The following is a 17448-nucleotide window of genomic DNA, read 5'->3' on the forward strand; positions in this document are numbered from 1 at the left end:
CTTAAACAAAAGACAAAGAAATTGAAAAGGCGAGGTATGGGGACATTTGAGATTCATTTTATATCACCAAGTGGGGCCATAAAACTTTCTACATTGGATGGAGAGGAAATGCCCAATTGGATTAGTGGCAATAGATTAAAAATGTTTCACTTGCCATTGACTAAAAAAAACTTGAAAGGGCATATGCAACTAAGAACGGGAATGGCAAGCATGACAAAGTCATTCAAGAGGCACTACAAGAAGCCAAAGAACGAGCTCCAAAGAGAAAACAAATGCTGGAGGACCTCAAAAAGAAACAAGCTATTCCGCTTTACGAGCTAACGAGCATTGAGGAAGACGAAGAAAGTTTGGATCCATATATTTCTACAGAGCTAGGAGCCAACATGTTACTTATTCATGTGCTAGTAGATTTTGGTGTGCATATGAATATAATTAGTTGGGATCTGTATCAGAAAATGCAAGAGTTGGCCCTACAACCATTGTAGGGTTAAATGGGACTGTCAATACTTCCCTAGGTTACATGGAGATTATGTTACACATCCAAGGATTACCATGTCCTTACTTATGTGTACTACCTCTAGACTCCTGTGATAGTCAGCTAGTATGGGGTGCACCATGGCAATGCAAATACAACATACATTGCTCAGAAAACCAAGTGTATTTCACAGTAGAACATCACGCATGACAAATAGCATTTGCTTCCATGGAAGATACCAGGTATCTCTTTGAGGATGATGACAAAAGAACCAAAGAGTCAACCAATAACACCAATGCAAGACACACAATGAGACATTGCAATGGTCATGGAGGAAACGACACTTACAAAATATATTGATAGCCATAATTATGCATCTATAATTGATTTGCCCCATTTAGTGTAAGTATTTGAGACAAAGCTACCTGTTACAAATACCATGTCAACCATTGAAGGCTCAGAAGCATCAAAACAGACCACTCAAGTCAACCATCCCAAATAAATTTGGATACCAAAGAAGAGACAAGTCAAGGTCACACAAACACAACACCAAACACCATGAAGGTGACAAATATGGATATCAAAGGATACCGTAAGAATTGATGGAGGCTTCATTTGGGTGCCAAAAGCCCAACTACAAAGTTTCTCTCAGCAAGATTGAAACCAACCACGATGTTCACCCACCACTACAAAGGAGGGACGAGCAACCAAGCTCGATCCACCACTAGTCCACAATTCAAGAAAACACAAGTAGTCAAATACAAACAGGTATGGATGCCTAAGCAACTTGTTATTGCTCAAAAATTCACACACAACCTGTGGATTTTGAAACAAAAGATTCCAATTCATCCCATGGAGACCACAATCCACAAAAGTGCTTCAAAGTCACCATAGCACTTGCCAAAGTCAAAACCCACTACAATGGTGTGGCGTCCCAAAATTCCAACACAAATTCAAGCCAAGAAGCAGTTTCAACCTTCACCAATTCAAAAGCGCATTGTAGAATTACAACACTTGTTACATGGTACATGCTCATTAACACAGGACCAGGTTAACCTCATCCTAGAATTCCCTGAAGCACTTTGCTTAAGACCCACTTCCCGCACAACGAGTATGCATACATAGGGTCACATTGCAAGACCTTGCATAAGACACTGCTTTGACTCCCATGCACAGCACAACCCTGATGGCTCATTGTCGTTTTGGAGAACTTGAACAAGGAGGGGGGAGGCATTCTGAATGCGGACCTAATGATCAAATGAGAAAAGCGCATTGTTTTATTGATTTTTGTCTGAATGCAGACCTAATGATCAAATGAGAAAAGCGCATTGTTTTATTGATTTTTGTGTTATAATTTTTATTTTAAAAATTTTTGATTTTAGGCCCTGAGAAGATGATGTATATCAAGTATAAGGGACAAACGTCCATATATGAGCCCTTAGGTGTGAGTTCTTATGTACATATTCTAGATTTTTTTTCCACTTATTTTTTTATGTTTTTCTCTATTTTCTATTGCCTTTTTTATTTTCTATAATTAAAAGAAAAAAAACAAGGAAATTACAAGAAAAGCAAGATACATGTACAAAAAGTCTATGAGGTGACAAGAACTATCAGAAGTCTAATTGGAGGTCGTTTGGTCTAAATTCAAAATGGACATAATTTGGTCGTATGAGAACCAAACTTGACCTATAGATTAAGGGCATCAAAGCTACCAAATTTTTTGAAGGAATCTCACCAGAAACTCTACATGCAAAGCGATACAAGCAAAGAGGCTCTTGGATGTCGAAAGCATCAAAGTCACTAAAAGTCATCCAAATGACATTGGAATGGGGTCACAGTTCCTTATACAGCTTCTACATGGCTACTACATCATGTCCCGCATCATACATAGTGCCATGCTTCAACCTACAGTCTTGGACAATAGTCAGAGCTTCATTCACATGACCAATGGCTAATAGCAACAATAATGGCATCCGATAGATGGAGTGACACATCAAGTGTATCTCAAGGGAGTATATTTCCATGTTGAATTGATCACATGCCTGAAAATTAGCATATTTGTGTAAGGTAGGAAAAAAACACAATTTTTTTCCCTCTTAGTTCATTTTTTACCACATTGATTTTTTTATGATACCACAGTTTTGTCCTAGCTTGGATACCCTCGTTTGTGAAGTATCACATGCATTGCAAATGCCTATCACTATTTACTTGATATTTTCACCTTGTAATAAGAAAAAAAATGGTCTGATCCTTGCCTAGAGCGACACATCACCAGAATACAATGGGAATCATGGCCACAGAGGATCAAGTTCATTTGAGGCCAAATCTTCTTACCGAGAAAAAAATCATGTCTTTTCCTACATACATGAAAACAACCCCAGCTAGTTTTTTGACTTAATGGCAAGCTTGACATGAGTCCCCAGACCACTTATATAGAGCCAAAGCTCAAAAAGTTCATATCTATTGTGAATAAAATCCAAATATGTGTGTATCTAATACTGAAAACCCTTGTTTCATCAAAATCATTGTCCAAGTGTCACCATATTTTCACCATAGCCTATTGTCACAGTGTTTATCAAGCTCATGAGGTCAAAATCCAAAGAAAGTCAATATCCATGGTAGATGGGGAAAATTTGCTTTTTTTCTTAATCTTCCATGAATGGAGTTTTTCAAGTTTTTGTGAATTCTACATGAGTCACATGATCCTTCTAAGTCAATCAAAGAACCAGCAAGTTAAACGGGTGCATAAAGGCATGAAAATTGAAAAAATATTTCTAAAAAGTCACTTTAGATGCTACCATTACGTGATGGTTTAACAGGAGCTATGAAGACTAACGTCAAGCAATGTCCAGGAGAATAAAGAACTGTAAGGATAGATTTCCAAGCAAAGAAAACCTTGAGCAAGCAGAAACCATTCTTTCATAGTCGCAAAAAGCACATTGAGATGCATTACCACTATGTCAGTGAGAGGCTCTCAGCTAGAGACATCAGCTTGGCATATGCTCACACAAGACAACCTTGCGGATCTGTTCAGGAAAGCATTGCCTCATGAAAAGTTTCAAGCTTTTTGCAAATATTTGGACTTACTTCTCTATGTGGACTGAACATGCTCATAACGCATGAAACTTACCTATATACTCTATGTGCCAGCTCTAGTTCATTGTATCACTCGCAAGGGGGATTTGTTTCCATGTATATGGTAGTCATGTGTTTGAACACATTTAGGACAAGTAGGGTAATTTTTTCCCTCATGGAGAGGTTTCTTTCCCACATGCTTTGTATATACACCCATCACTCTAGGGCTATCTTAGATTATATTCTCACACTTAGTAATGCACTCTCTATTGTGTGCGTTAAGCTCTCCTTAAGCTTCTTCTCCATCTCCAACATGTGTGTGCATTCTTGCAACCCTAACTCCAAAAGTGGATAGTTAAGTCTTTGAATGATTAGATTTTAAAAATAATGGTAATTCATAATGAAAATTCTTGGAAAAGATTGACTCTTTTGAATCAATGTAGTCTTTTGAGTTATTTCAAGTAGCTTCAACATGTAAGAAAATGTTTGGCTAGTTTTAAACATTATTCTAGTTGGTTGGATACTCACCTTGATGAGGGCTTATAGTTTAGGCAAGAATTCTTTTGGCCAAGACATTATGATGATGAGCCAGTCTCTAAATTTGATAATGTTATATTTAGGATTGTATATGAGGATTTACAAATAAAAGTTACAAAAACCACTATTTCAAATGTTGTGGAGGACCAATATGTCAAATGGTGTGGAAGTGCACAGGTCAAATGCTGAGGAGATCACTATTTCAAATGTTGTGGTGTAGATTATCAATTTACTAACAAGGGAGATACAAATTTCTATTGTTTATGTATTTTATGAGCACGTTCACCATTCTGGCATCAATACTAATCAATGAAACATTTTGTTGATGACAACTCAATTTTTTCAAAAGGTCTACCAATTTTAGAAGATAAACAATCGGTCATAGATGATGTTGATGATAGCATTTGTGAGAGTTATTATGGAAGATGATGTTATAATTTTCAACAGTGTTAACTTTATTACGCATAGAGAAATAGTGATGAAATCATAGATGATGATTTATCTAAGTTCTCAGGAGGAAGCTTTGAAGAGAATCAATTTGAATGTCTCATCAATAACCAAAATGGTGAGCCATTGTCTACCATTCGAGCAACCCTTTCATGGAGTTATGGCTTATTCCCAAAAAAAAAAAACTGGAAGAAATGTTTCTCACTTCTATGGTGTATTTGATAAATGAGATGAATCAAAATTTTGATGATCACAATGTGAATGAGGAGGAGCTAGATAAGGTTTCAGGTCAATCTCACTAAAATATGTGTAAGATAGCGCGTGAGCTCAGCATAAGGGTTAATTGTTCTTGTATAGTAACAAAAACTATACATACATAAGGGATTTTTATTTGAAATTGTAAAAAAAATTGAGCACTTCAAGAAGTTGCAAACACAATGGTTCTGATTATTAGTCAGGATTGATGAGACGATATTAGCAGCTTTCTATTTTCTTAATTGATAGCTACAATAATAGCATTGAAGTGCTAAGATGATGATTTGATTGGTTTAGAGTGTTTATCAAAGAGTGAATTTTGAAGTTTTTTATTTGTTTGCAAGGGTGTAAATTTTATGAAAAAAAGGAAGGAAAAATGGAGCAACGGATGACTAGATAGTTGAGGTGGACCAAAGACAAAGCCTAAGGAGGACCAGTTCAAGTTTTTTGAGTGACCCTATAAATACTAAGTACTCTTGTTGTCAAGGTGCTCCACTCTATAAGCCTAATATTTTGTGAGACCTATATTGTTTTATTCTTGAGTGCTCTAATGGTGTCTCCACTACTATGTATATAAGAATGGCTATGTCTGAAGAGTTTGGTTAGCTTGTTTTGTATGTTTCATATTTTGTTTGTATCTTTAATCTACATAGGTTTCAATATTACATTTATTGTCCTATTTGACTAATTTTCAAGAACATCTATCCTTCCTTTTTCGATGCTTGCAAGGTTTCTTAGTCAAACATTTGCAATTTATAGTCTTACTAATATAGAGAATTTTGTGTCCTTAAAATGATCATGAAGCCTAGATGGCACTTAGCTTTCACATATGTAAAAGAGAAGGCCTCTGAGAACCAGATTAGTATACCCAAGCTTTTGTATGTTGATATTTAACAACACTTTGGATGAAGGGCCCATTCCTAGTGCTTCTTTTCTAATGGAATCCTAGCTAGAGAAAAGGAAGGATGGATGTCAACCTGATTGCATTGTTGCTCCACCTCTTGGAGATGCCACACCAAAGTCCATAGATTATCCTTCATGGCTTTATATGGTAAAAATGGATTGTTGAAGAGGTTCAAGAAAAGAGAAGCAGGCAAGATGGCTCTCCAAAAAAGACAAAGATCTCTCTCCCCCCCCCCCCCCAATTATCATATTGTGAGGGGTAGTGATGACGTGGAGGGTCTTTTAAAGACAAATGGGTCTGAAAGCGCAAAGCCAAGAAAATCACATGCAACATATGAGAAGGTTTTGATAGTGCCATTGAATGGTATGGGTAGACTGGTAGAAGCCGGTATGCCTTTCTAGAAACCTTTGTGCATTCAAGTTTAGCTAGTGTAAGGGCAAAACATTGAGAAGAGGCCTTTCTACCTTTATGTCTTCCAGTTTTCTAATCAAAATTTATTTGATTTTCACCTATTTGCAAAATTGTCAAGTTTAGCTAGTGTAAGAGAAAAAGATGGACTAGAAACCTATCTACCTTCATGTATTCAAGTTTTTTAATCAAAATTTGTTTTCACCTATTTTTGAAATTGTGAATTGATGTAATAAGATAGGAAAACAAGGTAGTTATGGGGTTTTAGGATCATAAGTTGGGCATTTCTTTACTAACATATGTTTTTCCCATCTAGGATTGTTATGTTTTTGTGTCATCCAAGTGTTCTTTGTAGCATCACAATCCTAGTTGGCCATGAACACACATATATAGTTGAGAATCCACATCAAAAAATGTGTGAGTACATTAAAGCTCACACTCAGTACCTAGGTATGCAAAGTGGGTACACATGATCTTGCATGTACCCACCTTGATTAGTTGAGATGTTGTTTTTGTGGAAGATGTAGTTTGGACACTGGTAGCATGTAACAAGCAGATAGATGCGACCTCATAAAATGTATATGATACATTCATTACATATGTTTAGTGGTGGATATAAATATGAGTCCTAATGAGGAACATGTAATTCTAATCAGGAACATGTAAAGCCTATATATTTTTTAAATGTTTAGTGGTGGGAGTGTAAACATAAGTCCTAATGAGGAATGTGTAAAGTCCATATAGTTTTAAATAACATTATATATTAGCAAATTTATAATACAGCTATGTTGTTTATGATCGATGAAGATAGGGCTGAAAATGAGTAGGCTAAATTTATGCCACAATGTTTGGGCAAACTTTGTGTGATAGAAGATTAGGTGCACCTTTGTCTCCTTGTATTCATTCACGTTCTCACCATGTCTCTTATGCACCAATGTCAAGTTTTATTGTACCTAGTATGTATGATGAGAAAGCCTTTGTCATTGAATGAAGCACAAAATTTAAAGGATTGGTTGGGTAAAATGCAATTTGAGCATGATGCTATTATGAAGAATGGTATGTGTTCTTTGTGTGATGCCTCTCGTAAAAAAGACCATTGGTACTAAGTGGTTTTTCAATCTGAAATGTAAGCTTGATGGTATTGTTGATCAATATAATGTTCACTTATGAAAAAAGATTATGCTTCAAAAAAGGGGATTGATTTTCACAAGACTTTTGTTCTCACTTGTCATACAAGTACCATTCGTAACATTTGTGCATTGGTAAATCATAATGATAGGAATATACAGGAGGTTGGGTATAAAGAACGACATTTTGAATAGCACAGCTTCGTGGCTTTGTACTGGAAGGGAAACAAGGAGTACACGCTTCAAATAGCTTTGTATGGTTTGAAGCAAGCTCTGTGTGCTTGGTATGAAAAGATGCATGCTTATTTTGCTACACACGGCTTTCAAAATAGTCCAATCAAACGCACTTGTGTGTCAAGAGTGCAGATGATCACTTATGAACTTGTGCCCTATGTTGATGACTTGTTGCTCATGGACCAAATGAAGGACATATTGCTAATTTTAAGGGTGATTTGAATGTCTTTTTGAAATAATATACTTGGGATTTTTGCACCATTGTTTGGACAGACAATGTAAGCCACTTGATGGAGATATTGCTTTGTGTCAAAACAAGGTACATTGAGGCATTGTTATATGGATTTGGCCTTGAAGATTGCAAGTATGTTGCTAGTCCTATGGAGGTAGGCTTGAAGCTTAGTCTTCATGATGTTGGAGATTACTTTGATGGCTTTCTCCATCAGTAGGCTTAGCTACCTTGTTTAGTATGCATTACAAGGCCACATATTTAGCATGAAGTCTTGTGAGTGAGCAGATATATGCATAGCCGAAGGTCTATCCAGTGGAAGGCAATTAAGGAGTCTTTCGTTATTTGAGTGAAACGTCACATCTTAAATTGTTAATCCCAAGGAGGGATCATTGACGCCAAATTTACATAATTTTTCAAACTTGGATTGGGCTAGTTGCTATGACATATGAGTGTCCACTAGTGGTTTTTCTATGATCCATGAGTGTCCACTAGTGGCTTTTGTGTCATACGAGGCAACTCATACATATCTTGATTAAGCAAGAAACAGCTTGCAATGGCCACTTCTAGTTGTGAAGCTTACTATGGGATAGGTTTCATAGCTATTGCTGAGTGTGTTTTGCTCAAAAACCTTTTGACTAACTTAGGTGTTGGACATCAATATGTTGCCACCACTATCTTCACTAACAATCAAACTGCTTTGGCAGTTGCAAAGAACCCAGTGTTAAAAGATCGCACAAATCACATCAAGGTTCATATCATTATGTTAGAGAGGGACTCTCTTATGGAGAGTCAACTTGGCTTATGTGCTTACGCAGAACAACCCTCTGTCTCTCTACCTCGTGAGAAGTTTGAAGCTTTATGCAAATTTTTGAGATTAGTTCCCTTTGTGGCCTGATTACATAGGGTCTAGCACTTCCCTATACACGAATGATAGCACATGTTCATCACATCCCTAGTGCCTGGGGGATATTTGTTACCATATGATGGTCATGATATGTGTGAACTGGTAAGAAATAAGACGTAGCTAAATAGATATTTGAGTAGATTACTTAATGGAGAGAGATAGATTTCACACACAAGAGATTATAGAGTAGAGAGAGAGAGAGAGAGAGTACACAAGATATACGTGGTTCACCCAATGTGGGCTACGTCCACGGAAAAGCAACCACTCAATGGCTTTAGCACTTCAAAAGAAGAAGTAGTTTACAAAGGGATTAAACCCTTAATAGAGCTCCCGCCTTGCTTCACTCTCACCACCTCACACTCACCTTGTTGCATCAACTTCACACTATGAAATGTATGTAGAAATGGCCTCCTTTTATAGGCCAAAAGGGCTGCCCTCTCTTATGAGAGGCAGCCATGTGTAGCCGCCCTTGTGCAAATAAGTCCAAATCGGACCCTCCAATCCGCCCGTGTGTGACCGCCCTTGAGAAGACAAGTCCGCTTTTGAATTCGGCCACCGGCCATTGAATTCGGCCACCAGCCACCGGCCATTGACTTCCGACCACCGGCCACCGGCCATTGACTACCGGCCACCGACCAACCGACCGGTTGTTTTCCGACCACTTTTTGACCGCCGTCCGGCCATTATATTCCGGCGAAAAGGGATATTCTGACAAAGGAAAAAAAAAGTCTCGGGGGCCTCCGCCCCCAGGGCCCCTAAAGTTGCCCCTGATTCTTGTCCGTGAAAATTTTGGTTTCCGGTGAGTGATTTTCCTTCACACACGATGGCTTCTCCTCATAATGGGGGCCTTACAAATGTGCGCTTTTACCACAGAAAATTACAAAGGTAAATCAGGCTCCATACTTAACAATCTCCCACTTGGAGACTGATCTCCAAACCAAACCTGTGACTGCTTTCCATTCTGGCTTCTTATCCTTGAATGCCGATTGAAGATGAGCAAAAGCTCAACTTCTCCTTGTTGACCACCTTTGTAATCATGTCTGCAGGATTTTCACTTGTATGCACCTTTCCTAGCTTTAGCTGTCCCTCTTCCAAAAGAGTGCGTATGAAGTGATATCTCACCTTAATGTGCTTTGTCCTTGAATGAAAGGCTGAGTTCTTCGAAAGATGGATAGCGCTTTGGCTATCACTGTACAAGACACAATTGTCTTGTTTGAATCCAAGCTCTTCTAAGAATCTGTGAAGCCACAGAATTTCTTTGCTTGCCTCCGTCATTGCAACATACTCTGCTTCCGTGGTAGAAAGTGAAACCACTTTCTGCAGCTTTGAAGCCCAGCTTACTGCTGTGCCTCCAACCATGAACACATAGCTAGTAGTGCTCCTTCGAGTATCTTTGTCACCTGCCATATCTGCATCAGCATACCCTTCTAGAAAAATATCAGTTCCTCCAAAATACAAAGCATTTGTTGTTGTCCCTTTTAGATACCTAAGTATCCACTTCACAGCTTGCCAATGCTCTTTACCTGGGTTGTCCATGAACCTACTCACAACTCCCACTGCATGTGCAATGTCTGGCCTTGTCCAGACCATAGCATACATTAGAGAACCTACCGCTGCAGCATATGGAACTTTAGACATATAGGCTATCTCCTCTTGTGTCTTTGGACACATATCCTTCGTTAGTTTAAAATGACCAGCCAAAGGTGTAGAAACTGGTTTTGCATTTTGCATTGCAAACCTTTCTAGTACCTTCTTGATGTAATCTTCTTGAGATAGCTTTATTGTCTTCTTCGTCCTGTCCCTTGATATTTTCATACCAAGTATCCTCTTTGCAGCACCTAAATCTTTCATTGAAAAAGATTTAGACACCTCCTCTTTTAGGTCTTTGATGTCCTGCATGTTAGCACTTGCAATCAGCATGTCACTAACATACAACATTAGGATGATGAACTTCCCATCTCCCAAATTCTTCATGTAGACGCAGTGATCCGAGTTGCATCTTGTGAATCCATGATCCAACATCCATCGATCAAACTTCAAGTACCATTGTCTTGATGCTTGCTTTAAACCATACAAGCTCTTCTTTAATCTGCAAACCATTTTCTCCTTACCTTTTACTTCATACCCCTTTGGTTGAAGCATGTAGATTTCCTCCTCTAAGTCACCATGAGGGAATGCCGTATTTACATCCATTTGCTCGAGATTTAAATCATGAGCATCCACAAGGCTTAAGACAAGCCTAATTGAGTTCATTTTTACAACAGGAGAAAATATTTCATTGAAGTCAATACCTTTCTTTTGAGGAAACCCTTTTACCACAAGCCTAGACTTGTACCTTTTCTTCCTACCTTCTTCTTCCTTCAGCTTGTACACCCATTTGTTTTGAAGTGCCCGCTTACCTTTAGGCAACTCAACCAACTCCCATGTTTGGTTGCGATGTAGTGAGTCCATCTCCACTTGCATACTCTTCGTCCATTCTTCTTTGGATTCATATTGCATAGCTTCTTCGTATGATTCCGGCTCTCCAGAATCTGAGATCAAGAGATGGTTGAAGGAAGGAACAAACCTTTCTGGAGGTCTACTTGCTCTTGTAGATCTTCGGGGAATAGGTTGAGGCTCCTCATTTGGTTGACGTTATTGCACATTGTCACCGTTTATAGTCCTTGAGTCTTCACCGTCCTCAAGCTCCATGTACTCATCACCTTTTTCTTTTGTTTGTTTTCTTTCCAAGTAATCTTTATACATATTTTGTTCGTTAAAAATTACATCCCTACTCCTTAAGATTTTACCATCTTCAGGATTCCATAGGCGATACCCAAAGTCACCTTCTCCATAGCCAATGAAGAAACACTTTTTGGACTTTGCATCTAGCTTTGATCTTAGGCTTCTATCTATGTGCATGAAAGCCTCACACCCAAACACTTTGAGAAATGCATAATTCACCGGTTTACCTGTCCATGCCTCTTCTCGAACTCCCCCATCCAATGCCGTTGAGGGTGACCGGTTGATTAATTACACAGACGTACTTACAGCTTCTGCCCAAAGCTCAAGCGGTAGACATGCATGTAGCCGCATGCTTCGTGCTCGCTCCATGATTGTCTTGTTCATCCTTTACGAAATACCATTTTGTTGAGGTGTCCTTGGGGTTGTCCTTTGCCTCTGAATGCCATTGCTAGCACAAAAGCTTTCAAAAGCTTGGCTGCAATATTCACCTCCATTGTCGGATCTGAGGCATTTAACCTTGGTACCTGTTTCATTCTCCACAAAGGCTTTCCACCTTTGAAATATGAAAAATACATCGGATTTATTCTTCATGACATAAACCCATTTTTTTCTAATCGCATCGTCTATGAATGTTACATAGTACAATGAGCCACCAAGTGATGGTGTACTTGCTGGACCCCAAACATCAGAATGAACCAACTCAAGTTTTTTTATTTTTCTTTCATTTCCTGATTTTTAAAATTTTACCCTCTTTTGTTTACCATAAACACAATCTTCACAGAACTCTAAGTCCACTTCTTTCAAACCTGGTAGAAGCTTCTTTGTTTGAAGGATTTACATTCCTTTGGCACTCGTATGCCCAAGCCGGTAGTGCCACACTGCACTGTCAACTTCTGTAGTTGCTGCACAAGCTGAAGGTTGAGTGCTAACAGTACACAAGTAAAGTGTACCGACCTTTTCTCCCTTGGCAACCACCAAAGATCCCTTTGAGATCTTCCACCGTTTGTTTCCGAATGCAATGTTGTGACCTTCATCGTCCAATTGTCATGTAGAGATTAAATTTTTGCGAAGAGAAGGAACATGCCTAACATCTTTAAGCTTCCATTCATTTCCGTTAGCAGTTTTGACAGAAACTGTACCTTTGTCGACAATCTCACAAGCTTCATCATCTCCCAAGTATACATACCCAAAATTACCTTTGGTGTAGTTTTGGAAATGTTGCTTGTGTGGTGTCGCATGGAATGAAGCCCTGGAATCTACTATCCATGAATTAAACACATTGTCTAATGAGAGAATTAGAGCATCTTGCTCTACTAGACCTGCCACATTGGCCTCCGATGTTGGCTTGTTGTCTTGAGACTTTGTCTCCTTCTTCTTCTTGGACCAGCAATCCTTCTTGACGTGGCCCTTCTTGCCGCAGTTCCAACATTCAAGAACTGACTTTGTGCGTGACTTGCTCCGTCTTGAGCGATCACAACCCTTTTGGTTTTTGAACCTCTCCTTAGGCCTTCCTCTTGTTTCTACTGACAATGCAGCACTTGATGATTCTCCTGTGCTTCTCCTTCGCATTTCCTTGCTTAGGAGAACACCCACAATATCATCAAACTTAAGAGTATTTGTGTCAGAAATAGAATTACTTACAGCCATCACAAGGCTGTCTCAACTATCCGGTAGAGATGATAGTATAAGGAGAGATCGCACTTCGTCATCGAAATTGATTTTCACTGATCGAAGTTGACTTATGTTTGTGTTAAAGTCATTTAGGTGTTCTGCAACTGAACCATTCTCTGTCATCTTTAGATTGAACAAGCGCTTCATAAGAAATACCTTATTAGATGCCAATGGTTTCTCGTAGAAGTCATCAAGTGACTTCATCAAGTCCTCTGTGGTCTTCATCTCCGAAACATTGAAAGCCACCGTTGACGCTAAGCTTAACCGGGTTGTTCCCAGTGCCTTTCGATCAAGGACAATCCATGCTTCATCTGCCATCGTTGCGGGCTTCTTTGCAAGATCGCCTAGTGGCAAATAGAGGTCCTTCTGGTAGAGATAGTCTTCAATTTGCATCTTCCAATGTTGGTAGTTTTTACCGTTGAACTTCTCAATCTTGAGCTTCCCTTCCTCCGCCATAACTCCCACTCAATTCAAGGAATCCTTTCCTTGAGATAAATTAGCTACGAGCAAACCTTGCTCTGATACCAGTTGTTAAGAAATAAGACGTAGCTAAATAGATATTTGAGTAGATTACTTAATGGAGAGAGATAGATTTCACACACAAGAGATTATAGAGTAGAGTAGAGAGAGAGAGAGAGTACACACGATATGTGTGGTTCACCCAATGTGGGCTACGTCCACAGAAAAGCAGCCACTCAATGGCTTTAGCACTTCAAAAGAAGAAGTAGTTTACAAAGGGATTAAACCCTTAATAGAGCTCCCGCCTTGCTTCACTCTCACCACCTCACACTCACCTTGTTGCATTAACTTCACACTATGAAATGTGTGTAGAAATGGCTTCCTTTTATGGGCCAAAAGGGCTGCCCTCTCTTATGAGAGGCAGCCATGTGTAGCCGCCCTTGTGCAAATAAGTCCAAATCGGACCCTCCAATCCGCCCATGTGTGACCGCCCTTGAGAAGACCAGTCCGCTTTTGAATTCGACCACCGGCCACCGGCCATTGACTTCCGACCATTGACTACCGATCACCAGCCAACCGATCGGTTGTTTTCCGACCGACGTCCGGCCATAATATTCCGGCGACAAGAAATATTCCGACGAAAAAAAAAAGTCTCGCGGGCCTCCGTCCACGAGGCCCCTAAAGTTGCCCCTGATTCTTGTCCGTGAAAATTTTGGTTTCCGGTGAGTGATTTTCCTTCACGCACGATGGCTTCTCCTCATAATGGGAGCCTTACAAATATGCACTTTTACCACAAAAAATTACAAGGGTAAATCAGGCTCCATACTTAACATGAACAACACTTACGAACTTTTTTCCCTCACTAGGAGGTTGTTTTCCCTCAATAGGAGATTATTTTGCCTCAACTTGCATATACACCCATCATTTTAGAGCAAGCCTTAACTTTGTATTAGCACACTTAGCAATGCAACTTAATGTGTTGTGTTTTCTTGAGTTTCTCCTTCATCTTCACCATCATTAAGTGCATTCTTACATCCAAATTTCCAATAATAGAGACCTTACAACCTTTTTCTAGATCCAAGTGGCACTATTACAGTTATTGAAGTTTAGGTTTATTGTAAGTAGCTTTGACAAATTATTATTGATCGTAGAAGAGTCATAAACTAAGGTCAAATTACTCGGTATTAGGCAAATGGCTCTGTTCAAAAATCCAAAAACATAGGTAAAAGCATCCATAAAGGCCACTTTGTGTAAGACAGAAGCTCAGCCCAAATGTGTTCTAGTGAAAGTTTTGGCAACTAGGAAACTCACCCCAAAATTGCAAAGGAAAACAAACCCCAAAAACTCCAAGAAGCCCTGACCGTGAGGCTAGAACTAGTAAAGATGTCATTCATAATTCAATTTATTTGATAACAAAAAGCTGGTCAACAAGAAAGCCCTATAAAATTAACGGTTGGCACATTTGGCACATTTTAGGAGAAAGAAAACAAAATTAAGTATGGAATGACCATCCAAATTGTCAAGAATATATTTGATTTAGCTTTCAAAACTAGTTTGAAAAGCAAGTTTTAAGAAAAGAATGTCTCATCAAACTTAGGAAAAATGCATGAAAGAAAGTTCCTCTCACTTATCTTGGAATTTTTATATAGGAGCAAGGGACTAGGAAATCAGCAGTTACACCCATGGAGGTAGATTATATTTGTTGTGATTAGCTGAGCATGTGATTGATCATGAGTGTATAGGCCTCTAGTTGGTTTTATGGCCTTGGCACTAAGTAACACCCATCTTTAATGCGGGGTGGAGTAATGGGATCGACGGTCCCAGTTGAGGGGTGGGAACTCGAGGTGCACTAAACATAGCCGCACAAAAAGCGAGGCGCAATAAACCTAGTCAGCAGGAAAAATGAAGCACGCAACCGGGATATGAACCGGTGACGTTGCAGTCCGGGTTGAGGGTCACATAGGCTAACCACCTCACCCACGCGCGCATCATGTATGCCTAGTCGTTTTTATGACCTTATATTGTGAGGTGACATGCATTCCCCAAGTTGTCCAGGTTTAGTTTTTTATTTTAGCTGCTGCGACTGCGATCTCCTCGACTTTTGTGCTTGAGCTTCTCCACCTTTGATCCCATTGCCTCCCCCTCTTAAATATGGGTGTTAGTTAGTGTTGAGGGGTGTATGGGTGCCAAGTGACGTGGCATGTGTGTTATTTTTGCCTAGTATATGTATGATTTTGGAAGAGCTCACCCCCTAAATAAGGACCTAGGGAAAGTGCATGCCCTTTGTATATGGTTGGCTAGCACACACCATGATGAGCGGCTATTAAGAATCAGCTTAAGTTTGTTTATTAATTAAAAGAGAATTGAAATACTGTTTGATTAAGAGATTTTTAACATTGTGAAGAAATGAAATAGAAGAACCATCACAACAATCTGGGGCTCCCTCTTTCATCTCTGCTTGACTATACCCACCAATACCCATGTTAGGGTTTAACTAAAGGGGGTATCCCCTATGGGAAAAGGGGTTGCCGCTTGGTTTGGGGGTAGCAAATCCTCGTCACTATATGGCATTGGCTCCCTCAGCAAGGGGGATCTAGGGCCCAAATTATGTGGTGCGAGTGGCTTTGATCTCCACTGTCCGATCGCCTAGGTGAACTAAGAGTGACCTAGGGAATGGGCTAGGGAGTGAACTAAGGCAGTGTACACCCGTCGTGCCCACATAGACACCTATGTGCCATTGCATGGTGGTAAGGCTTTCACGTGGAACCATGAGGCTACGGGTTCAGCCGCACATGATGCAAGGGGACGGTGAACTAGGGGGTGAACTGGGGAGCAAACCAAGGCCACCATTTTTTGCCCCTACTTCATCCTTTCACTCCTAGTTCACCCCAACAATCGGACGAAGCCTCATGGCGCATGGCGCCGCCTAGTTTGGGCTTTGGATCCCTCCTAAAAGGGGCCCCGTGCCATATAGTGACAAGGGTAGCCCAGTAAACCAAGAACTTTCCCTCCCACCACCAACACAACATAATTGGATGTAGGAAGAGCATGTCGATTGCTTAAGTTTCCAATACATCAATTGTGCCACCACCATTAATGAAGCAAACACCATGGGAGACCTATTTACTGCAGAAATTCAAGAACGGTAATATGTACTCGTAATGCAGGTAGACACTAAAAAGGCCTTTGATCCAGTACAGTAGGATTTCATTGCCGACACAATGCGGGCCCTTGGATTCTGCCCTAAGTCAGCTAATGTTGTATATTTTTTGTATGCTCATAATACGTCTTCATGCCTTCTTGATGGTGAGTCAACTGACCCTTGGCCTCTTGGATGCTCTGTCAGGCAAGGTTGCCCCCTCGGTGCCTTGTTGTATGCCATCACCACTCACCCCTTGTTGTTGCATTTGGATCACTTGACTTCGCTTGGTCCGTCTTCATGGGTTGAAATTACCCTCTTGGAGTGACTTTATTGGGCAAGCTTATGTTGATGACTCGTTGTTCATGCCTCGCAATAACCAAGATGATGTGCGAGAGATTATGCAAGCATGGGATACATTCGGTCTGACAGTAGGCCTTAAGATTAAGTTTCAAAAATCCAAACTCATGCCTCTTAGTGCATGTGACTGGCATCATCTTTTGTGGCCTAGCGATATTCTTGATCTGCAAATGGTTGTCAGACACTTGATGTATCCTATTGGTGGACCAGGTAACCAATACTCAATAAGTGGATTGGGTCATGCAATGCCTCAATGTCAAATTGCATTATTGGAAACTATTTACATGGCCATTACATGTTCAACTTTGCATTGTCCAAAGCATCATGATGGCATATGTTCAGTTTTAATTGTCATTGTTGAATTGGCCTCGTTCTCACCTCACATTGCTTACGTCTGATATTTTATCTCGTTTGTGGCGCACTAGTTCTCACAAGAAAGGCCCCCGTTTGTTATCAATGGAGAAACTTTGCACTTTGAAGCGTTTTGGGGGGCTAAA

Source organism: Adiantum capillus-veneris, chromosome 30 (genome assembly GCF_014529385.1).
Source record: "Adiantum capillus-veneris isolate H3 chromosome 30, ASM1452938v2, whole genome shotgun sequence".
NCBI lineage: Eukaryota > Viridiplantae > Streptophyta > Polypodiopsida > Polypodiales > Pteridaceae > Adiantum > Adiantum capillus-veneris.